At 39.2% G+C, this 27504-nt stretch overlaps 1 protein-coding gene and 1 long non-coding RNA gene across 3 annotated transcripts in view; one reads left to right on the top strand and one right to left on the bottom strand.

Annotated features, from left to right (window-relative positions):
• LINGO2 (leucine rich repeat and Ig domain containing 2) overlaps positions 1-27504 on the top strand; it is a 1246785-nt gene that overhangs the window by 1197794 nt on the left and 21487 nt on the right. The gene's annotated exons all lie outside the window — the stretch shown is intronic.
• On the bottom strand, positions 838-26027 carry LOC130683002 (uncharacterized). Its single transcript, XR_008996542.1, has 3 exons — positions 25935-26027; positions 8729-8800; positions 838-3536 (listed from the first exon to the last, which is right to left on the bottom strand). It is a non-coding gene; the product is annotated as an uncharacterized LOC130683002 (long non-coding RNA).

The raw sequence follows: 27504 nt of genomic DNA, 5'->3' as shown, positions 1-27504 counted from the left end.
AATAGCTTTTCAGTTATTATTTTCAAAGTAATAACTTCTCAGGTTCTGATGTGTATATCCCACCAATACAGCTGAATGGTAAATGCCCTCAATGATTCATCTAATAAATTTTAGAACTTAGGTCACAAACAGGCTTAGCTTTATCAGGAACACATGTTCCCTGGTAACTGATTATTTTGGAGCTAAGATCAAATCATTTCAATGAACTCGTTTTGAGCACATACTATTTGTACAACACTGTACTGCAAATTATGAGACAAATAAAAATCAGAAATCCATACCTTTGAGGAACTAATAGGCTATTGCCTATTCACAAATACATTCAATTTAAATAATGTGCTTTATTTTATTCTGCTTGGTATTTTAGATTGAAGTGTATAAGAAAAATATAAATAAGGAGTTCAAGAGCACATCATAGGAAGTGACTAATTCCTACTGGAGAAGACTAGGTAAATACTTCATTTTTGAGAGATAATGCACTATATCAAAAATTAATAAAGAGCTAATGATTCTAATGTTCTAAGACAGATATCCTACAAATTGTATTTCTCATGTGGAAGTCTCAGTCATTTCATTATCCTTAAAATCATGTTACTTTTTCATTAAATTATCCAATGGTTCAAACTCACCCTTTTTAAAAAAAAATTATGGCTGATTTAAAATATTTCTTTCAAGCGAGCAGCATCTGCACTTCCTCGGTGTTTATATATAGTGGTGTCCAAAAGAGAGAAACTGTCCCAATCAAGATGACTAGTTCTCATGTACTTGTATCTGTCCATGTATATGGGCTCAGTTTACCCTGACAAAGAGCTTAGGTAAGCAGCAGAGACAAAAAGCATATATTAGGCATAGTGGCCAAAACAGAGAACAAAATCGCATGGCACGTCATGATTTCAGTTATTTTTTTAATGTATCAAATATAAACACAGATTGAATGAGAACATGGACAAATGGGAACAGTTACAATACAAAGATGAGGATGAATTTTCTGTTTTGAAAATTTCCTTCAATAGTATTATAGTGGGTTTTAACAGTAGAAAAACAAATGAATTGTGCAATTAAGAAGTCCGCTTCTGCTTTCTCAGTCACAGTGCTTTCTAATTTAGAACCACTTGCTAATGGATGAATTCTATAGGAATGAGTATACCATTGTCTCATATGTGAGTAGAAATTTGAATCTAAATTGCTGTTAAAAATTAGGAAAAAGTAGTTTCTGTCTAGTTCACAATCCTAATTACACACATACATTATATACACAAGAAGCTTAAACAAGTTTAAGTATGAAAAAGAAGGAAAAAGGAGTAGAGGAAGAAAGGGAAGGGAATTTATATCTCTTGAGCACAGAGTGAGTGAGTTCAGGGTAAACAAAGACAAAACTGGTACTTAAAGCTGTCTATACTGCGTGTTCCCCAGACTCATTTACATTTGTGAATTCATGCTGGTGGTGTTCACACTGTAACATGCAGTCTGATTGATGGGGCTAGCTGGGCCCTTACTCAGCCTTGCATCTTGTGAAGCAGTAAGTGCCCCCACCCAAAGGGTATGAGTTTTCCTATAGGGAAACAGTCAAGCTTTTATAAACTTTATTTTTCAGATTATGGTCTAAACTTTAATTTTTAACCCACATGACTATGGGGCAACAAGTTTCCTCATATATCTGTGTAATTTTCAATTCATTAATATCAAGGTCTTGGTAACTTCTTGCCATCACTTGAAGTTGGTCTTCTTGGAACGTAAGAGAAATCATAAATGTTCCTTTAGCACCTTATTCTTTCTTTTTATCTTAACTGGATTGTGAACCTCTTGTAGACTGTGATTCAGCTTCTACTTCTTTTGAACTTAAGAAGAACTAGTAATACATAGATCCACTTGTTCATTCCGTTTGCTTCCTGTCTCATGCTTCCTCTTCTCTGCTACTTTTTCTGCTTTTACAACTTTGTTCCAAATAGTCCTGCCGTTTTCCCTGCACATAATGCCTCCAAGAGAGCTGCAATAAGGTAAAGCATTTCATTGCAGCAAAGGAGTCCTAATTTTTAGTCATGTGTCTGTCACTAAGTAGCAATGAATGTGACACTGGGATGATATTTTACAACCTTTCTGGGCCTCAGTTTTCTTATCTGTGAATTGAGGAGGTGGGAGAGTAAACCAGTTGAGCTCTAAGGTTCTTCCTGCTCTGCTATTCTGTAACTTGTGATCATTTCTAAGATATCTTCTGACTTAGAAATTTTACAAGCCTACGGCTCTGTTAGATCAGTAGCTTTTCAAGACTGCCCTGTGGAGCCCTGGCAGTGTATGGAGGTGCCTTGGGGACTACTGGGGCATGAGGAAAAATGGGAAGGGGAACCCAGCAGGCTGCTTCAATCAGAACAGCTGGCTTTGATCTATTTTAGATATTGGTCTTCTTGAATAAAATTTCATTTGAAGAAATGATTCTATGTTTTTTTAAAGAAGTTTTGAAAAGCTCTCTACTAGACTGATAAATTTATTTTAATATTGGGTAAAAAATATGTTGAGGGTGATTATGGATCCTCAGCAGATAATGTCCAGAATGAGAAAGATTAAACTGCTATGTGATGATCAGTTAATCTAAAACATTTTATAGAAGTAATTTGCAATTGACTTGAAAGGAATATCAGCTTTAGGCACTGAATTCTTTAGGTTCAACTAAGAATTAAGCTGACATGTCAGGAGAAGGGGACTAGGTATGTGTGAATACATTTTATATTAATTTTAGATACTGTACAATACAGTGGCTCCCAACTGAGAATCTGGATAAAGTTTCCACCAGGCTATAGTGAAACATAATTATGAGAATAGATGGCAGTTGTTTTCTTTTATGTATGCTTTCTTGGCAAATAAAAAAGGCTTGTCAATTTTCTGGTAGTTTCTCTACTTTTTAAAATTCCACAAGTCTATGAAACCCCAAAATGTCAGAACTATTGGTCTGCAGCATTTAGCAGAGTGTTAGGCATTTGGGTTGTGCTCATAAATGCTTGTCTGATTGACTAGGGTGTCAGGAAGGTAGAGTGTATATCTGAGTAAATAAAGTTTGCTGTATGATAAACACAGAACCACCTAAAAGTCCTGTGTCTGAAGAAAGGATGCTCCACAATATCCTTATTAAAGAATTAAATCAAACCCCATTAACTCAGACTTTAAAATTTTACAATGAAAGAGTCCAAAGGAAGATAACAGCCAGTACTCCTTCCCTTTCTCTCTCTCTTTTCTCTTCTCCTTCTAGGAAGCCTACTGGTACTACTTTTGGCACCATGATACGTTGAGCCTGTCCCTGAAGGCTTCCCAGTAAAGGTAGCCATCCTTTCTAGTGTTGTTTCAGCTAAAATCATATTGCAAGTTAGAAAAAAATGACTTACAGGTTGATTTTGGAATAGTGCCATTCTATCATCTGAGCAGAGCTCCTACCCTGCATATTCCAATACGATCCCTTCCATGGCTCTTCTTCAGGGAATGTGTGGTGGTCAGGTTCTCATTCACCCATGTCCTGGTCTTTTCATTGAGCTTGTCCTGTTAAGTGTCTAAAATCAATACCACATCATTGTTGCATATCTGAGAAAGGTTTTAGAAAACAATCCAATCACCTCTAAAGCTCATTTCAAGTACCATAATAACAATTATTTGTCATTGTGCATAAAGGATCTAATGTTGAGTGACAGGAGAATTTTGTCATTCAAACCCATTCTGCCCTCTTGCTATGTACAATTTCCACTGTAATTGTGTTAAATAACATGCGTTTGAGAGTTCCCAAGTCCTAGAAGTCAGCATCCACTTCTCTCTCTCAAGTTATAACATACCTCTGAACAGTCTGTATTTTACGGAACTTAGAAATATCCTTTATCATGTACACTGACTTCTCTAACCTTTCAAAGGAAGACGTCTGACAGAGCATCCCGGGAGCCTGGGTGGCAGTCTCTGCCAAGGAGACTTCGGAGGAAACAAGTCACCCATCATAAATACATTGCTTCCAAGGCAAAAGCCCAGTGAGTATCCTTCATATAAGGTCTGTCTTCCCCCTGCATGAGCATTCATGCACGTGTGTGTGTATGCACACATCTGTATACACTCACACCTCTCATGATGAGACACTGTGATTAAGTGAAAGGGGTTTGGGAAGTCAGTTTGACAGCATAATTGCTTTCTCTTTTCCACTAGTCTCTCAGCCAGGCATCCCTCCATTACTGTTTATGTGGTTTATACTTTCTAATTATGGCCATCCTAAATCATTTTGGTTTTTCTCTCTTGGTTTTTTGTTTTCTTTGTTTGATTTTCAGTCACGTGCACTAACCTGAAACCTGAGGTCCAGGGTCCAGTGTGTCTTTCTTCCTTCAGATACTTTTGAGTTTGGGCTCAAGGGACCTTTTGTGTCTTGATTCTGTACTCCTAAGTATGCCTGAATTCTTTATTCTCCCAAGACATTAACAGCACAAACAGTAAGAGGGCTGACTCTTTCATCTGTACCTTCTAGTACATCTGAGGTCTTAAGACATATAAGGAATAAATTTCTACCTACCGTGGTCTTCTGACCTTAACATATTTTCTATTTATCTATTTTTAGTGTGACATAACAAACCAACCCAAAATGTAGTAGCTTGAAATAATAATTTCTTCTTCTCTCTCATGCGCGGGCAGTTCAGCTGGCAGTCCTTGCGTGCGTCCGCGCACACCCGCAGTCACTCGGTGGCTGAGACTGGAGTCAGCTGAAGGCTCCCTAACTGATGGGGCTGGCATGGCTGGGATGGCTGAGGGCTGGTCAGGCCTTTCTGCATGAAGCTTCTGCACGTGGCTAGCTTGGGCCTCCCCACAGGGCGGTGGTCTAAGAATAGTTGGCCTTCACGTGACAGCTGGCCTCCCCAGAGTGGGCATTCCAGAAGGCTCAGGTAGAAACCACAAAACTTCCTATGACCTAGCCTCAGAAGTCACATGACACTGCTTTCTTAATATTCTTTTGGTCAAAGTAGTCATAGGCCAGCCCAGATTCAAGTGGAAAGAGGAACAGACCTTCCCATTCAAGGGCACAGTGGCCTTGGTATACAGAGAAAAGAGGTACTGATGGCTGTCACCTTAGAGACAAGCTACCGCAATTGGTACCAGGTAAAGTATATCATAAAGCTAACACATTATGATTTTTTAAACAGCAGCTAAGTCATAGACTGAAAAAAAATCTTGTGTGAACTCATTTCCTGAAACTTACCCTTTGTAAGGGTTATCACCTGCTCCACTGAACACAGTTTGGGAATGAATGACTGGCTTGGTGGCTGGAAAATGACTGCATCAAAGTAGTATCCAACTTGCTTTAGAACCATTAGGTCTTAGAGAAAGAACAAACTACCGGCCTAGTGGTACCTTTCAGACAAGGCAAATGAAATATTTTAGCAAAGATATCTCCATTGTGGTTAAACCCAAGATAGCTTATTTCAGCCTGGTACATGGTGCAAACTCATAAAAGCATATTGCCTCGCACATAGTAAATGCACAGAAAAATTAGCTCTAAGTATTCAGTGACATAATAGAGAATCATAGTTTGAGTACAATGACTACACTACAGGCAGGGGTCTGAGTCTCAGCCCTGGGAAAGGATCCACCCAAGGCCTCACAGCTTTTGGGAAGAGCCAGACTGGAGCTTATCTGGACTCAAATTCTCTCACTACAGAAAGAATGCCATCTCAAAGTGCTCAATGACCTGGAAACTTTACCTCAAAATGAATGCTATTCTATTTCAGTTGGAGTTTTGCTGAATTCTGCGGAGAACAGCTTGCCCCTCATATCTTTTGTCTTTCACATTTGCCAGGTAGATGCAAATGTGGATAATTAGACCTGACCTTGAAGAGTCTAGGTGGTTCACCCAGGTACAGATGTTGCAGAAAGTTATCCTGGGCTTTGATTACATTTGGTATAAAACCAGAAAGAACCATTATGTGTCAGAAGTAACTGATGGTTTTGCAAGGAATCTTGCTGAACGTAAATATGTGAATATTAAATTCCTCTTTGAGAGATTAAAAATTCAATTTGCCATCCCTACACAGAGGTTCTTTGAAACCTGTGTCAATTAAAGCTGAAAATAATATGTATGTGTGTGTCGTGATAGTATAAACCAGTCTTTTTTAAAAAATAAGCATTTATTGAGCTCTTTATATGTTTTTAGCCCTATGCTAGATACTAAGAATAAGTGGAAAAGATAAAATTATCTCCTCTAAGGAATTTACAATTAAATATAGCAGTGAAGACTAGCACAAATAAATACGTAGGCATTAAGAAATAATCAATTGTTAACCTATACTTAAAGAGGAAAGGGGAAAAAAATCATTCATTTAGAGTTTGTTGACTGGAAAGATTTCAAGGAAGAAGTGAAACTTTGTATGGACTTCTAATGATAAATAGGATTTGAACAGGAAGAAGTCAGAGTTAATATAGACATGTTGTTTATACGGAACCAAGGATAATACTAAAACACAATCCAGTCTCAAAATGCTAGTTACAAAGAAAAGAAAGGAAACATATTTTTCTTAACCTAGAAGACATGTGAAATGGCAAAGGAAAAGAAGGAAAAAAAGTCACCAAATATAATGTATGATATTAAGGGAACCCTAAATTCAGTGCTTTAAACATTCACTCTACCTCCAGAAAACTACAGACAAATGTTAATGTTGTCCATAAATTTAGCACATCAGTCATGAATCTTTTGCATTAACCATGGTCAAGTGATTAATGGCTTTTATCCAGAGAATTATTGATTTTGCAGTTGGTTTCCTAATGACAACATATTCCAGTTAATATGAGGAAAAAAATTTCCCATAGTTCCCACATGCGGCCTTTTCAGTAGCACTGAGATTGATCCACACATCAACTTCATGTGCCTATTATCGGAAGTCTGTCATTTTGCTTTTGTGCATCTTATTAAGGCCAGATCCATTTTAGAAAGTGATGCATCATACAAGGCTCCACTTAATGTTGCCTCATCAAATTTTCATTTACTACAAAAATTAAAGAGAAAGCAAAACAGAAAAACCAACCAGAAATCTGCTTCTTTTAACCTATTGCTTTCCACTGCCTTTTAATGCCTGTCCGTGGGCATATGTAATATACGCATAGTATTAATCCAATTTTATCTGTTCTTTTCCACTTTCACTTACATTGTACCATTAATCTCTTTTCTAGCTGCTACACAAACTTGTATAATTACTAGTTTTCAGGCTGCATTGATGCTCCCCCTCTAATCCCACATAGCACAGTACTCTGTATTATAATATTTACCACATTGTAGGACACTTTTTTTGTTTCTTTTCCATATTTACTTGATGACTTCCACAAAGAGACCATTTCCTTTGCCTCTACTCTGGTCATTTGCACAGGGTGTCACATAAAACCTATGAATAACTTTTGAATAAGTGAGTGAAAGTGTATACATTATTTGGAGTCAATATATCATAATCTATGTAGCCACTGTTTCTACGGCTGAGATGTAAATGGTTTCCTATTGTTTCACCTACCCATGCTCTTGGGGTTAGTATTTTCAAATGCTAGAAAATACAAGGATTTGAGAAGATATAAAGTGAAAGCAATGTCAGTCTCATGTTAGAGCAAAGGATTGAAAGGGTGTTTACAGTCCAAATTCATCAAACTGATGGTGAGTTATTTGGGGTCACAGCCAACTGTGTTTTCATTATCACCTTTGCCAGTAACTTAACAGAAACAGAAAAGTAATGGAAATCAATCTGAATACCCTGGGTAGGAGTTTCCCATAATCAGGGTGTGGGTTTAGGTGGAGATGGGAATGAAAATGAGTGTATGATTTTGAGAACAACTGAAATCTTGTGGAAATTGAGAGGCAGGTGAAAGTAAGTTGGGAACAGAGACACACTTTTTTTTTAAATGGATGACTGCTCAGCTGACTAATAGCAGGAATTGAAAGACATAATATTTTAATATGACTGCCTGTTCCCAAAAAATAATACAAATAGTGGAGAGGACTTTCTTGGCTATAACGAAAATAATGTGTTCCTCCACTGTTGCTTCACAAATGCTCTACCAGCCACAGGAGTCCTGTGAGGTGGGAGAACCAGCTAGTGGTGGTGCCTGCCAAATGTGAAGGCCCAGAGTCCCTGCGTTTGTACAATCAGTGTTTTAGTTGTGTTCCTGTGTGTTCCAAGTTGCCCTTGACGTGGTCTGTTCCTCCCTTCATGTATACATCTTCTTCATTGGCAACCAAGCCAATGTTCTAAAATTAAGGTGCTTCAGCACCTGGCATCTTCCCAGTCTTGGAAGCACTGCATGAATTATGGCTGCTGGTGAAGAAGAATGCAGGTAATGCTCTGAACTGTCATCCTTTTATCATCTGAGAACAGATCTTGGGCTTAAAGGGTAACCTGGGAGGTCACCTCATCAATATCCTTGCTCTGAGGTAAAAAGGCCAAAGCCATGAGGGCCTCATGCTGGAAAGAATGCTGTAGACATGCTCTGTGACTCACCTCAATGTGGAGAAACCTTTCTATTTATTTACTTGTTTATTATGTTTAACCAAAGTCTTGTGTGTGTGTGCACCTGAATATAAATATTTTAAGAAAAATGGAGCTTAGCATAGTCATTAGATGTATTATTTTCCCAAAATTTTGAATGCTTTGTTGTCTCCTCTGTGTATTGTGAGGTGTGTCTGTGATGGCCCTTGGTCTGCTTGGTGAGATTTAGGAAGAAGAAGGCTGAGGGAGGTGCTTACCCCATGGAAAGTGGCTCTTCATGCCAGTGGTCCTGAAGTCCTTGGCTTCATCAGCAGAGCAAAATCAGTTCTCTGTAGGGAAGATGGGTGACAGATAGTGGAGTTAGTGTGGGATGCCTGTTTTCATGGTACCCTGACTGTCTTCTTCCTATAGGGCACAAAGCATTTGATCTTCCCTGTTGCAGATGATAAAGTGTTTCAGAGTGGTTAAGCACACAGACTCTGTCAGACACACCTGACTTTTAATTCCTACTCCTCCACTTGCTAGCCTTGTGATATTGGTCAACTGAAACACAGAACACTTTAATTCCCTCATCTGTGAAATGGGGATATTATTTCCTCTCATAGGATTGTTACAGAGACTCATTGTGATAATATACATAAAGTGTTTAGCCTAGTGCCTGGAATACAGTAAATGGTAGCTATTCTGAGTTTTCTTTTTATAAATGCCCTTGCTCCCAACTATGTTAACTGGCTTCTATCTATCTATCAATTTGTGCATACTAGAAGCTTCAGTGGACAAAGATACTGAAGCCATGTGACATTTATAAAATTACTCAATGTTCTGAAAAGTATAGGCCATCATGTCTGTCCTCCATCTGTTTAGATGAGAGTCACTGTACCCACTGTTGTTGATCACTAACAGATATCAGCCAGTGAGAAACTAGTAGAAGCACAGAGACATTAGATGTGCTTCCTGCCTTCAAGAATGTTCATTCCACGCAGTTGAACCACATTGAATTGCTATTTTATTTAGTGGTAAAACATTAGCAATTTCATAAGATTCAACCTAATAATTGTATAATGTATATGATCAGTAAGAATGGAAGGAACAAGTGTTATTTGTGAAATGAGTTACTGACAATTCATTCAAGGAAGTGACTGCATACACCAGCAGCAGAGGTGGACTTAGGCAGAAATGGGACTTCACCTCTATTGCTGGAAATCCTCTTCAGGCTCCCTCTTCTCTCTTTCATCCTACTATGCTTTCCTAACATTGGTAGCAACATAGAAGCAACAGGTTGAGGGGGAAAAACATTTCACTTGAAATCATAAAACCCACATTCAAGTCCTGGCCTCACCACTTTCTTGTATGAGTGCTTTTACCCTTACAGGTCTCTATTTCTACATCAGACCTAAATGAAAAAAATGAAAGTCTTGTTGGGATGAGAACTAAATGAGACGATGTATATGAGTGTGTGTGGGACAGAGTCTGACCCAGAGTCATCTGCATCTTTTTGCTCTGGTCATGGATGATGCAATTGCTGCATGATGCTGCTGCTGCTAGCCTTCTGGAATGATCTCTCCTCTGCCCAAAGCACTTCATCCCCCAGTACTGGCCAGAACCTTCCATTCATGGTGTAGTTCCTTCTGTAGGAACCGCATACATGCCCAGTTCAGGCTGTCAGTCATTCAACAAGTACTCATTGAAAATACCTACTTTTAGGATGAGGCCATGGATAGAATAAAGTTCCCAGGTGAACAAAGCTTATATTCTATTGGAAAGTAGGCAATCAAAAATTAGCAAATAAACTTATAATACAATTCCATGGAGCGAGAGAGTCTTTGAACAATAAATCAGGGCAAAAGGAACGGAAGATAGGTGGATCTTGGTGGTAGTCCTGAGCTTAGGGAAGGTGCAGTCCATGCCAAGCTCTAAGAAAAAGATTTCCAGACAGAAGGAAGAGACACTACAAATGTCCCAAGGTGGGAAAGATCTGGCAACTTTCAAAAAAAAACATGGTTAGAAAAAAATGTAAGTTTTCTATGTGTACTTGGAAACAATGAAGGGGGAGAAGTGGGGAAGGTGACCTGATTGTTCAAGATGCTTTTAGAAGAGCCAGTGGAAGGAGACAGAGACGCTCAGCAGTCATCTGGGCAAGAGGCGGTTATGGCTTGAACTGGGTGGTCGTGGTAGAGGCAGTGTGAAATAGTCTCGGTTTTTATTTTTTTTAAGATGGAGCAGTCAACCCAGTTGCTGATTAACTGGATTGGGGATGGGAGGTGTGGATAAGAAAGAGAGGAATGCAGATAGCTCTAGATTTTTGCCCTGAGCAACTGGACGCTTGATGGTGGTGATTTACAGAAATGAAAGAATCGGGAAGATCCGCTTTGGGCGGTCAGTTGGATTTGCAGGTTTTTTTCTTCTGGATATTCTAAAAGTCATAAATGAAGCTGGGCATCTCATGCCACTGCAGCTCCACATGATTTTATGGGATCTTTCCAAGGTTACGGTTTGAGCAACGGATAACATTCATGTATAAAGCCAGTGGGTTGTCTACATATGTAACCCCACTTTTCCCATAGCTGAATGATTTTTTTTTTTTTGGTGGTGATGGGGAGGAACATCAAAGTAAACAGTTTCAAAGTAAATATCTGGTTTGTTTAATGTAACAGTGAACTAGTGATGCTTTGTCAGCTGTTTGGGTCATGGTACTTACAAAACTGAAGTTTAAGGGCCAATTAACTTTTGAGAAACTATAGAAATACTCAGATCCCTTGAAAATGCTTATCATTTAGATTCAAAACTAATAGCTACTTATTAAAAATAGCTGGTATGACAGAAATTTGTCTCATTTTATCTTCATAAATACTCTTTCAGGTGGGTTTTTGAATTCCATTTTACTGAGCAGGAGACTGAGGGGTTAGAAAGGTTAAGTACCCCACATGCACAAAACAAGTCAATTGTAAGAATGAGTGAAAAAGAGGGACTTACATCTCTTCACTCCCATCCCATTGAAAAGAGACCCACGAATAGGTCCTCTGACTCTGAGCTTATTTTGGGAGCCTATTAAGAGAATGATCTATGGGGAGCCCTGTTTCACATCCCTTTTTCTTCTTTGAGATGGTAGAACATTCCAAAAAGAGGTGCCACACATTTTACCTTTGTACATATCTCACCATCCTCTAGCTCCTTTCTCCATAGTCTTAAAACTGATGTCATATATTACCTTTAAAATGTTTCTTTTAGAATATATAATTCTATATCACTTGGAGATTAATTTTAGAGCCTTTTGAGAAAAAATACTAGAGGAGAAAGCTCTCTTTGCTGCTGCAGTCACCGTCTGCTTGCACCCACCTCCCCGCACTGTCGGCCTGCACTCCTTTGCTTTGCATTCAAATGCTCTGGCAGGGAGGCCCTCAGCCTCTCTGGACCACCACAGGTCCTTAGGAAATACTGCTGAATGAATGAATGCTACCAGAAGCCCCTACCTCCAAACACCCTGAGAGTATTATAGCCTGAGAGTGTGACACTCACTCCCATAATGGCTGCAAATGGCTTACTTCCTCCTGCCTCTCCACCTGCTGCCATGGGTCATGGATACTGAGTTCAAAAGCACTCTGCCTCTTTGCCTGAGCAAAGCATTTCTTAGTTTTTGGTGGGTTTTCGTCTTCTCTTTCTTCCCATTTTTTTTTGGCAGGGGTGGGGGTCGGGGATGTACTGAAGGCAGTGGAGAGGAAGGGGGGATGTCACTGGGAGATGTCACAGCAGGCAGTGGGCCATCTTCTACTGTCTTTTCCCTGTCTTCTCTCGCTTCTTCCTCTCTCCCTTTATTTCTCCCGAATTCAGTTCTACCCCAAAGCTTGCAATAATAATCCTGCCTAGTTTCTCAGTGTCTCATCACCTACCACCCAGCAAAATACTTTCCCCCTAAATGCAATTCCCTAAGAGGAATTCTTAACAATAACATTGTCTCTCCTCTATTATAGATATGGTTGTGAAACTTTCCTAGTGGAAGAAGCTTCTTAAGCTAGAGAGGAAATTGAAAGTCCTAAGTTCCAGTTAGTCAGAATGACAAAAGAACATGTTCAGTTGATTTTTACCGTCACCCTCTCACCACTGTAATTTTTACCTTCCTACAGTCTGTATGCACTTGCTGTCTTACCTACCATCTTCCACTCTGTTTGCTGAGATACTCAGTGGACTGTTGGGAAACTTCACAGACTGTTTGTTCTCAGCCAACAGCACAATAGTGAAATTATATAAAAATATTAAAGAGTGGTAATAATAATAAACACTAATAGAGAATGATAAATATTTAGCCCCTACTATGTGCCTTAAATTGTGCTATTTTTTTTTCAATACCAGTAATACTCCTTTGAGTTGGGTACTAATATCTTCAATTTACAGATGAGGAAACAAAGATTCAGGAAGTTAGTATCATTATAAAAAAATGCAAAGATGCACAGTTAACTGTTCAGGCCAGGATTCAAGTCAAGGAGTTCCATGATCCATGGCAGTGTCTTGTCTGTATCTAAGAACCAGGAGGGAAATTTTTATGTTGGATGCACACTGTAAACTGGATGCCTGATGCCTGGCTTTGGAGCTGCTGAAATTTTTAAGAGGGAAATAGGATCACATTTTTTTATTTATTTTTCCAGATTTATTGAGGTATAATTGGTATACAAAAGCTGCACACATTGTAATTTGGTGATTTGGACATAAGTATAGACTCATGTTATCACCACCACAATCCAGGTAATAACCATTTCCATCACCTCCAAAAATTTTCTTCTCTCCTTTTGTTCTTTATTTTGTGGTAAAAACACTTAACATGAGACCTACCCTCTTAACAAATTTTTAAGTACATAATACCTTATTGTAAACTACAGGTACTATTCTGTACAGCAGATCTCTGAACTCATCCTGTATAACTGAGTTTTGAAATATTATTTTGACAGAAATGATCAGACTTTCACATCAACGCATATTCATAACCAAAAAGTAGAAGAAAAAATAAATACATGTTGTATATTCATGAAGCACATAGCCAATGTGTTATGACATTTATCTTGAGGAGTGAGACGCTACTGGTAGACACACCCTCACTCCTCATTCAGAAAGAAAAATGCCATAACAGTTCTGTTGCCTCATTTCATGTATTTATATCACACCTTAACTGTCAACCTAAAATAATTCATAGTCAAGAAACATATGTGCCTAATTTCTCTTTAAAACAGAAATGCTTGCTTCAGTTTAACCTCTCCCCCACAAAACACCCTGTTTACAGTGTTTGTAATTAAATACCCCCATTGTCTTCTCCTCCCCAACACTTACTGTGATAATCACAACCTGAGCAAGCCATTTAAACTTGCTAAGTCTTACCCCGTTGTGAAATGGGAATACTACTAATACCACCAGCTGGATGTTGTGAGTTAAAAGAAAGAATGAATATAAACTAGTAGAACTAATATAATGAATTAATTGATGAATGAATATATCATTTAATATAATGAATTAGATGATAAATGAATATAAACAGTAAATGCTAATCTCCTTGCCCTCCTCTGCTTCCAGAATGTACACTTGTAAAGGGAAAGAGCTAGCTGTGATGACGTCTACGTCTGAGCTAGAAGCACAGAGAGTAGAACAAATGTTACACTGATTTTGTCGGTGCCCTATGGTAGAATTCCATCTCCTTCACCCAGAAAAGAACAAATGCTCTTTTTTTAATTCTTCCCAGACTTTAATGTAGAGCCCAGAGCTCAGGCCTACTAACTGCTAGTTTCAACCAGCAGGTGGCCTGACAATGAAATGATAGCCTGTAGGCGAGTTTCCCTTCTAACTCCAAGCTTCAAGCCAGTTTTGAAGAAGGTTTTTGTACTTAATAAGACAAATGTTTAGAACACCCAATTCCATTTGCTGATGCCATTTCCCCTGGTAGATTTCAGCCAGTCATGCTACAGATCATTGCTCACCTATTAAAGCCTGGTTGGTTGTCGCATTTGAGATGTATTGGGAAGGTCCACATGCAGCCTTCCACTGCTAGGAAGATGAAACCAATGGTTGTTGAAGGCTCATAGATCTATTTCTGAATAATATTGTACTTAGATGAACACAAACGTAGCCATCAACAATAGTTTTAAAATAAAAGACTAAGGAACAAAACAGCAGCAGACTCACAGAACCAAGAATGGACTAACAGTTAACAAAGGGAAAGGGACTAGGGAGGTTGGGTGGGAAGGGAGGGACAAGGGGAATAACGGGAATTACGATAAGCACACATAACATAGGATGGGGGCACGGGGAAGGCAGTATAGCACAGAAAAGAGAAGTAGTGACTCTATAGCATCTTACTATGCTGATGGACAGTGACTGTAATTGGGTATGTGGTGGGGACTTGATAATAGGGGGAATCTAGTAATCACAATGTTGCTCATATGATTGTATATTAATTATACCAAAAAATAAATAACTCATACTAACATTATTCAATATTATGAAGGGGACAGAAAATCCCACAGGGATAAATTTTTAAATCCCTTTGTCCTTCCCAATCTACTGCCCCAAATGGTAGAGCTCCTCTTCCCAAACCCGTGAAAATGCCTACAACCTTGTTTTTGCTACCTCCCAAGGTGTCCCCCTACCTTGCCCCCTTTCTGCCATTTCTCCATTGCATGCTCACAAGCTGTCCAAGACTACACTCATCCTGGAGGGGAAGGAGGGAAAAGCTCTGAGATAGATCATGCCAGAAATCTCTAGTGGGTAAGCAGAGAAAAAAGATCTGGGAAAACTAAAATATAAATCCCTTGAAGTTCTTTTTTTTTTTTTTGGTATCGTTAATGTACAGTTACATGAGCAACATTATGGTTACTCGACTCCCATCATTATCAAGTCCCCACCACATACCCCATTACAGTCACAGTTCATCAGTGTAGTAAGATGCTGTATAATCACTACATGCCTTCTCTGTGCTGTACTGCCTTCCCCATACCCCCCAGTACATTCTGTGTGCTAATCCTAATGCCCCTTTGTCCCCCTTATCCCTTCTGTGAGTCTGCTGCTGTTTTGTTCCTTCAGTTTTTGCTTTGTTCTTATACTCCACAGATGAGTGAAATCATTTGGTACTTGTCTTTCTCTGCCTGGCTTATTTCACTGAGCATAATACATTCATTCATGTTGTTGCAAATAGTAGGAGATTTGTTTTCTTCTTATGGCTGAATAATATTTCATTTTGTATATGTACCACTTCTTTATCCATTCACCTATTGATGGACACTTAGGTTGCTTCTATTTCTTGGCTATTGTAAATAGTGCTGCGGTAAACATCGGGGTGCATATGTCTTTTTCAAACTGGGCTGCTGCATTCTTAGGATAAATTCCTAGGAGTGGAGTTCCTGGGTCAAATGGATTTCTATTTTGAGTTTTATGAGGAACCTCCATACTGCTTTCCACAAAGGTTGAACTAATTTACATTCCCACCAGCAGTGTAGGAGGGTTCCTCTTTCTCCACATCCTCACCAACATTTGTTGTTGTTTGTCTTTTGGATGTTGGCCATCCTAACTCATGTGAGGTGATATCTCACTGTGGTTTTAACTTGCATTTCTCTGATGATTAGGAATGTGGAGCATCTTTTCATGTGTCTGTTGGCCATCTGAATTTCTTCTTTGGAGAAGTATCTGTTCAGATCCTCTGCCTATTTTATAATTGGATTATTTGATTTTTGTTTGTTGAGGTGTGTGAGCTCTTTATATATTTTGGATGCCAACTCTTTATTGGATATGTCCTTTATGAATATATTGTCCCATACTGTAGGATGCCTTTTTGTCCTATTGATGGTGTCCTTTGCTGTACAGAAGCTTTTCAGCTTGATATAGTACCACTTGTTCATTTTTGCTTTTGTTCCCTTGCCTGGGGAGATATGTTCATGAAGAAGTTGCTCGTGTTTATATGCAAGAGATTTTTGCCTATGTTTTTTTCTAAGAGTTTTATGGTTTCATGACTTACATTCAGGTCTTTGATCAATTTCGAATTTACTTTTGTATATGGGGTTAGACAATGATCCAGTTTCATTCTCTTACACGTAGCCGTCCAGTTTTGCCAACACCAGCTGTTGAAGAGGCTGTCCTTTCCCCATTGTATGTCCATGACACCTTTATCATATGTTAATTGACTATATATGCTTGGGTTAATATCTGGACTCTCTGTTCTGTTCCACTAGTCTGTGGGTCTGTTCTTGTGCCAGTACCAAATTGTTTTGATTACTGTGGCTTTGTAGTAGAGCTTGAAGTTGGGAAGTGAGATCCCCCTCTGCTTTATTCTTCCTTTTCAGGATTGCTTTGGCTATTAGGGGTCTTTTGTGGTTCTGTATGAATTTTAGAACTATTTGTTCCAGTTCGTTGAAGAATGCTGTTGGTAGTTTGATAGGACTTGCATCGAATCTGTATATTGCTTTGGGCAGGATGGCCATTTTGACAATTTTAATTCTTCCTAGCCAGGAGCATGGGATGAGTTTCCATTTGTTAGTGTCCTCTTTAATTTCTCTTAAGAGTGTCTTATAGTTTTCAGGGTATAGGTCTTTCACTTCCTTGGTTAGGTTTATTCCTAGATATTTTATTCTTTTTGAGGCAATTGTGAATGGGATTATTTTCCTGATTTCTCTTTCTGCTAGTTCATCATTAGTGTATAGGAAAGCAACAGATTTCTGTGTATTAATTTTGTATCCTGCAACTTTGCTGAATTCAGATATTAGTTCTAGTAGTTTTGGAGTGGAGTCTTTAGGGTTTTTATGTAAAATATCATGTCATCTGCAAATAGTGACAGTTTGACTTCTTCCTTACCAATCTTGATGCCCTTTATTTGTTTCATCTGATTACCGTGGCTAGGACCTCCAGTACTATATTGAATAAAAGTGGGGAGAGTGGGCATCCATGTCTTATTCCCAATCTTAGGTGAAAAGCTTTCAGCTTCTGGCTGTTAAGTATGATGTTGGCTGTTGATTTGTCATATGTGGCCTTTATTATGTTGAGGTACTTGCCCTCTATACCCATTTTGTTGAGAGTTTTTATCATGAATGGATGTTGAATTTTGTTGAATGTTTTTCAGCTTCTATGGAGATGATCATGTGGTTTTTGTCCTTCTTTTTGTTGATGTGGTGGATGACATTGATGGGTTTTTTAACGTTGTACCATCCTAGCATCCCTGGGATGAATCCCACTTGATCAAGATGCATGATCCTCTTGATGTATTTTTGAATTCAGTTTGCTAATATTTTGTTGAGTATTTTTGCATCTGTTCATCTGGGATATTGGTCTGTAATTTTTCTTTTTTTGTGGGGTCTTTGCCTTGTTTTGGTATTAGAGTAATGCTGGCTTCATAGAATGAGTTTGTAAGTATTTCCTTCTCTTCTATTTTTTGGAAAACTTTAAGGAGATTGGGAATTATGTCTTCTCTAAATGACTGATAAAATTCAGCTGTGAATCCATCTGGACCAGAGATTTTGTCCTTGGGTCGTTTTTTGATTACCAATTCAATTTTGTTGCTGGTAATTGGTCTGTTTAGATTTTCTTTTTCTTCCTTGGTCAGTCTTGAAAGGTTGTATTTTTCTAGAAAGTTGTCCATTTCTTCTAGGTTTTCCAGTTTGTTAGCATATAGATTGTCATAGTATTCTCTAATAATTCTTTGTATTTCTGTGGTGTCCATCATGATTTTTCCTTTCTCATTTCTGATTCTGTTTATGTTTGTAGATTCTTTTTCTCTTAATAAGTCTGGTTGGAGGATTATCTATTTTGTTTATTTTCTCAAAGAACCAGCTCTTGGTTTCATTGATTTTTTTCTCTTGTTTAATTCTTCTCAATTTTATTTGTTTCTTCTCTGATCTTTATTATGTCCCTCCTTCTGCTGACTTTGGGCCTCATTTTTTCTTCTTTTTCCAGTTTTAATAATTGTGAATTTAGACTATTCATTTGGGATTGTTCTTCCTTCTTTAAATATGCCTGGATTGCTATATACTTCCCTCTTAGCACTGCTTTTGCTGCATCCCACAGAAGTTAGGGCTTTGTGCTGTTGTTGTCATTTGTTTCCATATATTGCTTGATCTCTGTTTTAATTTGGTCATTGATCCATTGATTATTTAGGAGCATGTTATTAAGGCTCCATATGTTTGTGAGCCTTTTGTTTTCTTTGTACAATTTATTCCTAGTTTTATAACTTTGTGATCTGAGAAGTTGGTTGGTAGAATTTCAGTCTTTTTTAATTTACTGAGGCTCTTTTTGTAGCCTAGTATGTGGTCTATCCTGGAAAATGTTCCATGTACACTTAAGAAGAATGTGTATCCTGCTGCTTTTGGTTGTAGACTTCTCTAGATGTCTGTTAGGTGCATCTGTTCTAGTGTGTTGTTTAGTGCCTCTGTGTCCTTACTTATTTTCTGTCTAGTGGATCTGTCCTTTGGGGTGAGCGGTGCATTGAAGTCTGCTAAAATAAATGCATTGCATTCTATTTCCTCCTTTAATTCTGTTAGTATTTGTTTCACATATGTTGGTGCTCCTGTATTGGGTGTGTGGATATTTATAATGGTTATATCCTCTTGTGGACTGATCCTTTTATCATTATGTAATGTCCTTCTTTATCTCACTACTTCCTTTGTTTTGAAGTCTATTTTGTCTGATACAATTACTGCAACACCTGCTTTTTTGTTTGCATGAAATATCTTTTTCCATCCCTTCACTTTTAGTCTGTGTATGTCTTTGGGTTTGAGGTAAATTTCTTATAAGCAGCAGACAGATGGGTCTTACTTTTTTATCCATTGTATTACTCTGTGTCTTTTGATTGGTGCATTCAGTCCATTTACATTTAGGGTGATTATCGATAGATATGTACTTATTGCCATTGCAGGCTTTGGATTTGTTGTTACAAAAGGTTCACGGGTAGCTTCTTTACTACCTAACCTTCTAACTTTAACTCACTTATTATGCTATTATAAATATAATCTGATGATTCTTTATTTCTCTCCCTTCTTATTCTTCCTCCTCCATGCTTTATATGTTAGGTGTTTTATTCTGTACTCTTTTGTGTTTCCCTTGACTGCCTTTGTGGATAGCTGATTTTATTTTTCCTTTGGTTAGTATTTGGTTTGTCTGCTTTCTTTGCTGTGATTTGATTTCTCTGGTGACATCTATTTAGCCTTAGGAGTACTTCCATCTAGAGCAGTCCCTTTAAAATACCATGTAGAGGTAGTTTGTAGGGAGCAGATTTCCTCAACTTTTGCTTATCTGGAAATTATTTAAGCCCTCCTTCAAATTTAAATGATCATCTTGCTGGATATAGTATTCTTGATTCAAGGCCTTTCTGTTTCATTGCATTAAATATTTCATGCCAGTCCCTTCTGGCCTGTAAGGTTTCTGTTGAGAAGTCTGATGATAGCCTGATGGGATTTCCTTTGTAGGTGATCCTTTCCTCTCTCTGGCTGCCTTTAATACCCTGTCCTTGTCTTTGATCTTTGCCATTTTAATTATTAAATGTCTTGGTGTTGTCCTCCTTGAGTCCCTTGTGTTGGGAGATCTGTGGGCTTCCATGGTCTGAGAGACTATTTCCTTCCCCAGCTTTGGGAAGTTTTCAGCAATTATTTCTTCAAAGACACTTTCTATCCCTTTTTCTCTCTTCTTCTTCTTCTTCTGATAGCTCTATAATACAAATATTGTTCCATTTGGATTGGTTACACAGTTCTCTTAATATTCTTTCATTCCTACATATCCTTTTCTCTCTCAGTGCCTCAGCTTCTCTGTATTTCTGTTCTCTGATTTCTATTCCATTAACAGGCCCTTGCACCTCATCCAGTCTGCTCTTAAATCCTTCTATTGATTGTTTAATTTTTGTTATTGCCCTCCAAACTTCATCCCTTAGCTCTTTCATATTTCTCTGCAGCTCCATCAGCATGGTTATGACTTTCATTTTGAATTCTTTTTCAGGAAGATTGGTTATATCTATCCCACCAGGCCCTCTCTCTGGGGTTATTTGAGTGATTTTGGACTGGACCAGGTTCTTCTGCCTTTTCATGATGATAGAAGTGTTTGCTAGCAAGTGGCACATGTGTCAGCTGGGAGAACAAAGTCCCTTCCTGCTTGCTGGTCACCTTGCCCTTCTCCACTGCCTGTGCTGGTTTCCCACACAAAGGGAGAAGTCTCTGGGTTAACACCCTGAGCTGTCATGGGCACTGTGACCCTTGGAATAGCCTAGGGCACTGAGGGGGGATCACAGATGCTCTGGGTGCATTCTTCTGTGAGAACAGCACCTCTTTGTGCCTTCCAGACCTTGCTCCAGCTTCCTCTGCCTGTGCCAGACGCCTGTGCATGGACAGCAGCCTCTGGGTCTGGCCCGGTTAGCTGGGTGCTGGGAGTAGACTCTGTGTAGTTGCTGTGGGTGGGGATGCTCCCCAGATGGTCCACAGCAGTGGTGGGTCAGCATGCTTGCTTGCAGTGCCAGTTGGGGGGAATGAATGGCAGGCTGCTTGTCACTGTGAGGGGCTTCAGAGCTGCACTGCCACCCAGGGGTTAGGGCACCTGAAGTTCCTTAAGATTCCAGCCTGCTGGGCTGAGTGTGCCAGGACAATTTTGTCCACCTGTTAAACCCTTATCCCTTTAAGACTTTTAAAGCACCCGCTTTTCTTTTGTCCCAGGGGAGCCGGCTGTGGGGACCCATTCGCAGTCTCTGTCTCAGATTTTACTTTTCCGTTTCTCTAATATCCAGTACACCACGCAGTGTGTGTCTGTAGTCCCAGTGCTTCCACTCCCTCCCCATTCTGATTCCCACCAGTGAGCTGGGGTCAGGGGAGTGCTCTGGTCATGCCGGGTCACAGCTTTCTATCTTACCCTTTTTGTGAGATGCTGAGTTCTTGCAGATGTAGATGTAGCCTGGCTGTTGTACGGTATCTTCTGGTCTCTCTTTTGGGAATAGTTGTATTTGCTATATTTTCAAAATATATATGGTTTTGGGAGGAGATTTCTGCTGCCCTACTCACTCCACCATCTTGAGTGTTCCCTTATAGTTCTTTATAAATTGGATAAAAGACCTCTATCAGAAATGTATTTGTAAAAATAAATCCAATCCATGGCTTATCTTTTTCTTAAAACTCTTTCAAGGAGTAATAATTTTTAATCTTGGAGGAAAAAAGTGATCTGGCAATTAAAAGTAAATCCTGGCAAAATGCAAAAAGAATTAATCATTTACATCCTGGCATAATGTAGCCAAACTGAAATAAAGGCAACAAGTTGTGGTGTAAATTACAAAAGGAATAATGAGATCTAGTCAGAGAAAGCACTGAATCAGAAATCTAAAGTTTTTATTCCAGTCCTTGTGTTACCAATTAGCTATATGAACTTTGAAAGGTGACTTTATCTCTTTGCTTGCTCCCTTTTATTGATTAGGAAACCAAGACTTTTCTTAGTAAGATGGAATGACTGATGTAAGGGCATGCAGTGGGTGAGCAGGAGAGCTCTAGGAAGGCAAGAATCATGACATCATGTGCCTGTGTGTCTCTGGCACCGACATGACAGGGCCCAGCACACATAAACACTCAGTGACTTTTGGGTGGATGCAAGGCTTGTCCCTGAGTTTTCTGAATCCAGAGCCAATGCCCTGTCACCTGCCCCACTTGGTATCTCTCTTCCTCACTGCAACTCTTCCTCCCAAAGTCCTACCTACTTCAAATGATTGGCAAGCACTTCCAGTCTATCCACTTCTTGTACATAACATCAGTCTTGATCAGTTTTATTGTTTTATTGTTTTGATGATGGTAATATCTCTACTATTAACCAATACTTCTTAAGTTAGCATTTAAATTCATAGAGCTTCTAAGTTGCATGTATTTTCTATAAATAAATGGCAAAATTTGCTCCCTTGCTCTGAAATAATTTCCCCACTTTCTCTGAGACATACAGTGATGTATTCATATACTTACTGTTAGCTCCATGGTTTTTGAAGATATTTCAAGGACTGCTTGGACATGTTTAATTAGAAATTGCTGTTTTAAAGTGATAGGTGTCTTTATGTGTCCAGTCTATTGTAGGATGGAGTCAGGGTGACAGGAGAACAAAGTAGGAAAGACACAAGTGTGTATTGTGAGCTGTATCCACAACTGACGACATGTATACTGCACTTTGTAGTTTACAAAACACCTTTATTTTCTGATTAACTCCTCTTAACTATCATTGAGGGGTTGCTAGTGTTGTTAACCACAGTTTACAGATAGGAAGCTGAGGCTGAGCATTATTTAGGTGACTTATTTAAGATCACAAAGCTGGGTCTGAGATTCACATCGAGGTTCTCTACTCTCAGAATAAATCTCAAGCCAAGATAGTAGAATAGTTAAGGGTACATCCTCTTTACCAGATTGCTCAGTGTTAACATCCTGATTTTGCTAATTATTAGCTGTGGGAGCTAAATGAGACAAATCACTTAACCTTTTTATACCTCGCTTTCCCAATCTCAAAATGGGAAGAAAGTAGAACCTACCACATAGGGTTGTTAGGGGGACTGAGTTGATGCATGTAACATTCTTAGCATGGAACCAGCATGTAGGAAGTACTTCAGACTGTTTTTGTATGTGTGTGCACATTCCTATGGGTGTTTTCACTAGACTGAACTGTTTCTCACATTTCTGGAAATCTCTCACACATTAGTTCCTAAAGTACATTTCATTTTCTTTATACAAGAGAGCTGATTCCTGGCAACAGCCTGATTATCAATTGTGTGTAGTATATTTATGAGATTGTAAGTATGCATCAGACCATCCATTTGGGAACAGAGTCCCAACATGCAGAAGAGGAACAGAGACAGAACTGTGACCTCTAATGTAATCTTCATTAAGACACTTCTCAGATAAAATCCCAGCGCTGCCGGAGCTGATTGCCACAGTAACCCTCAGCCCACAGAACATAATGCAAGCTGTAATTTAAAATTTCATGCAGGAAGGAAAAGTTAAGGTTTTCACGAAGAGTCTGCAGATCAAACAGAAGACAAGAACTAAGTGTCTGCCCGGTGTATCAAGCATAGAAGCAGGCAGTATGGCTTTTGAGTTCTTCCCTAGTCAACTGTATTGATTAAACCTTAAACTATCTAATGTGGCACATGTGGCGCATGCTTGGGTGTCATAATCTAGCCTTTGAACAAAGTGAGGAGACTCAATCCAAACAGTCAGCAAGTAGAAATAAAGTTCAAAATACTGTTGCATTTGCTTCAGAGCTGCCAAAAACCAAGGGACTAAACAATCTCTAAAGGCTTTAGGGTCACATGTTGTAAATTACATCACTTGACTTGGAGGTACCACATTTGACTTGCTGGCCCTTTGCTAATCTAGGTGGACGTGAAGCTCTGCTCTCAGAACAAGGCTGCACCACCGCCCTCCTGGGTGGGGAAAGACAGCTCCCAGGCTTACTGGGCTGAATGCATGCCCTTGTCAGCCTTGTCATTTCTCACCCTCTTCATTTAAGTAAGGCCATGTGACCAAGCAACCCTCATTCTGCCTCTGGGAGACAACCTGTATAATAACAGGCAAGTTATTTAACTTATCTGCCACAACTTCCTTTTCCATAAGTGGATAAAATAATATTGTAATGTTGTTTGAAGAACTAAATAATAAATGAGAAAAGTGTTTGGAAATATCAGGTATTTAAATATCAGTTCAGAGACACAGAAACAGAAGGCAGTAGTATTAACTGGTTTTAAGAGAGAGAGAGAACTTGTTGAAAAATACAGATGGGTGTCTGACTTGTTAATAAAATTTTAATTTGAGATCAATGAAGAGCCCCATGTGTTGACTACAAATACATACTCATCAGCAATGTCAAGGAAAATCTATCAGGTTATTTCCTTTCATTAAGAGCAATATAAATATTGATCAACTCTCTTAATTGACCTGTGGTTTGCTTTCATACATTAAACTTCTGCACAGAGGACACAGATCTTCCAATTACCTTTAGTTCATAATTCATTATGTCACATTAGAAGCTAAACATGAACACAGAGTCCTCATCAAGGAAAAAGTCCTACTTACAGAGAGCACTTCTCCTAGTGCCTTCTTACGTCTCCAAGCTGCCTGAGCCTCTTCACAGATGACCTGCACAAGGGCTAAGGCACAATCTGTGCCACCCCAGGCTGGCCAGCCACTTATGTCTGAAATCCAAGCAGCTGCATGGCAGGGCCAAAAAGCAGCCCTCTCATTTGGGACCAGAAATGAACAGCCCACCAACTAATGATAAAGGAATATTAGGCTGGATGACACAAGACAGGCTGGAAAAATGCCAAGGGAAACATCTGTTATTTCACAGAGATGGCTAAAGGCATGTTAATCATCTTATTAACAGTGGTCAAAACACTGAAGATATTCCCTTAAAAGGCAGCAGCAATACATTCTGTTTCCTGAACTTAGAAGTAAAAAATAATAACAGTGGGTAACACCAGATGGCCAGAATCCGGGAGAGTGTGCTTCCAAGGCTGTCTCACTATGTCTTTCTGGAAAGGCTGTGCCCTTCGAGAGCCTCAGATTTAGCTTGCACAATGGACTGTTAACAAAAAAAGTGTCTTGTGAGCTCATTGCCAGAGAAATGAATGAATAAATGAATGGAATAAAAAGGCACTTGGCACCCTGCAAGTATAACGGCATTCGATCTAGAGTTGTGTCTTTGTATCAGACTGGCTTCATTAGCACACGATGTTGTTCCTCTGACTAAGCAGGAATCCTTCCTTCGTACCTTTGCCTCTCAACATCAAGACAAAATTCTTGCCACCCAGTGAAGTATAAGCTAAAGTTCTCTGTGTAGCTGATGTGGGAAATGGGCACTGTGGTCCTTGGGCCCTGTCCCCTTCATATGGCAACACCGGCTGGAACTGGCCCCCAGCCTCCTTCATTAGCGAGGAGTGATGCTGACGACCCGCATGAGATGTGGCTCCTCCTCTGAGGAACCACAGCTTTACGGACCTAAGACTACCCTGGTTTTCATCAGTTCTCATTTATATGAAGCGTTTGATGTTTTAATTCTAAGAGTTGGCTTTAGTTTTTTTCCTTTGTAAGACTTTGTCCTTTAATATGTGATAATAGAAGTTTTGCACTTATTGTAACCAGAAATGTTTCATTTTATTTTCATCATTAGTAGCTAAGCATCACACAGTAGAGTGCTCTTCTAAGTTTTTATGGCACTGCCGAGGTGAGCGAGAGGGGAAGGAAGTGCAGGATTCTGCTTTACGTAAAGATTACATATTTTATTGACCTCCATTTTATATTCCTTTTTCATTTTGGTAGATTACTTGCAGGAGGAGAATATAAAACAAAATTCACAAGATAATTGAAAAATTATTTAGTTGGTAAAATAACTTAAATATATATATTTGCACATAAAACCTTTAATCCAAAAGACCATCCAATTTGATTTCTTCAAATCATATATGAAAAAACAAAGACCAAGTGAAATTGTGGCCAAGAATACACTAACCTGAGGTCTTTCCAGTTACTACATTTCCTTTGCACATGTGGAACTCATCAGAAACTGAAATAAGAGAGATTAGTGACAGAGGGACAGAAAAATGTAAGGACGGCAAATCCTGGCACAAGAGTTGTTAGCCATGCAGTACTCAGTGTGTGACCCAATTCTCCTTTCTGGGCACCCCACACAGCCTCAGAAGCCATCTCAACCCAGGGCTTCAGGCAGCTGTTCTCCACCCCCATCAGAGTTGTTACCCAATGTGAAGCCTATTTCCTAGTTGTGGTTTAGCAAGTAAGTGCATGGAGTTCAGAAGGGGACTGACCAGCACTCAGATTCTGGCTCCGCCACTTACTAGGTAGGCGACCTTGAACACATACATGACTTAACTTCTCTCAGCCTTGGCTTCTTCTGTAAAATAGAGATGCTATGTATGGGTAAAGTGCGTGTGACATATAGCAAGCTCTCAATCAGTGATATTGGTTATTACTCCAAAAGAATCAACCACTTTTCTGTGTTTTCCATTTTTCAACTCTGCAGCATTAGGTTTAGGAAAATGTGAGAGGGAGAGCTTTATAGTGCGACCTGATGGTGTCTCAGGCCTCGGTGCTAGATTCTGTGCATGCTGATTGTTAGTCAAGGGAGAGTCCATTTGGAAACAAAATCTAGCTGGTTGGACTGCTTTGGTCCATTTCAGCCACATGTTCATTGTCCCTCTAAGGAATCTGTTGCATTGAATGCATTTCAGTTAAGATGGCTCATATAGAATCTAAAGAAGCCTGGAAAGTGATTAGAATTCTAAAACCTTTTTTAGAATTCTAAAAATTCCATCTAATTTAGGATGGAATCTATGTCAGAACTGAATCTGGAGATGAAAAGCTCTTATATCCCATCCCAGGAGCAAAGAGGGCAAGGGACGAATAACACACACAGTGTAGCCAGGGCTGAGCGGCTCTTTTACTCCATGTCTTTTCCAGTGACACTCTCCAGGAAGACTGAGCTAAAAGCAGTCAAGCACACACTTGACTGAAACAAAAATGATGTTTTCACCGAAGCCTACTGGGGCCTGTTTGCAGAGCCTGAATCTGGGGCAAAGCAAACAGCTTGCCACATCTCATAATGCCTAGTCTCAGCACTTATTTGAGATTACTCCTTTCCTATTAAAAATAAAAACAGTCACAGTCACCCTTTGGCATGAATGGTTTTCTGGAAAGCATTGTGCCAACATAAGATTGTCAGATGGTTATACTGGATAGTGACATATTCAGGCTTCCACGTGACAGGGAGAGCTGTTCACATAATCACTTTAAATATTTCACTAACCCAGTAGTAAAATATTTAAAAAGTGGATAGTGATAGTGCTGCTGTTTATCATACTCACATACCTTTTTTTATTTCCAATAAAACTTGTCTTCTGAGAATATGCAGTCAAAAGCTCCTGAATAGTTTATTTTTATGTATACTAGTAGCCGGGGAGTGTGGTAACGTAGGGAAGTGCAAAAGCAAGAAATAATTTTCTATTGAGGAAGTAAAGATAAGCCACCAAAAAAATTGTTGGTCATCCTCTGAGTACTCTGTCTCC

This window comes from Manis pentadactyla, chromosome 3 (genome assembly GCF_030020395.1).
Source record: "Manis pentadactyla isolate mManPen7 chromosome 3, mManPen7.hap1, whole genome shotgun sequence".
Classification (NCBI taxonomy): domain Eukaryota; kingdom Metazoa; phylum Chordata; class Mammalia; order Pholidota; family Manidae; genus Manis; species Manis pentadactyla.
Note: the sequence above shows the minus strand (reverse complement) of the source record. Positions and strands in the feature narration are given on the sequence as shown.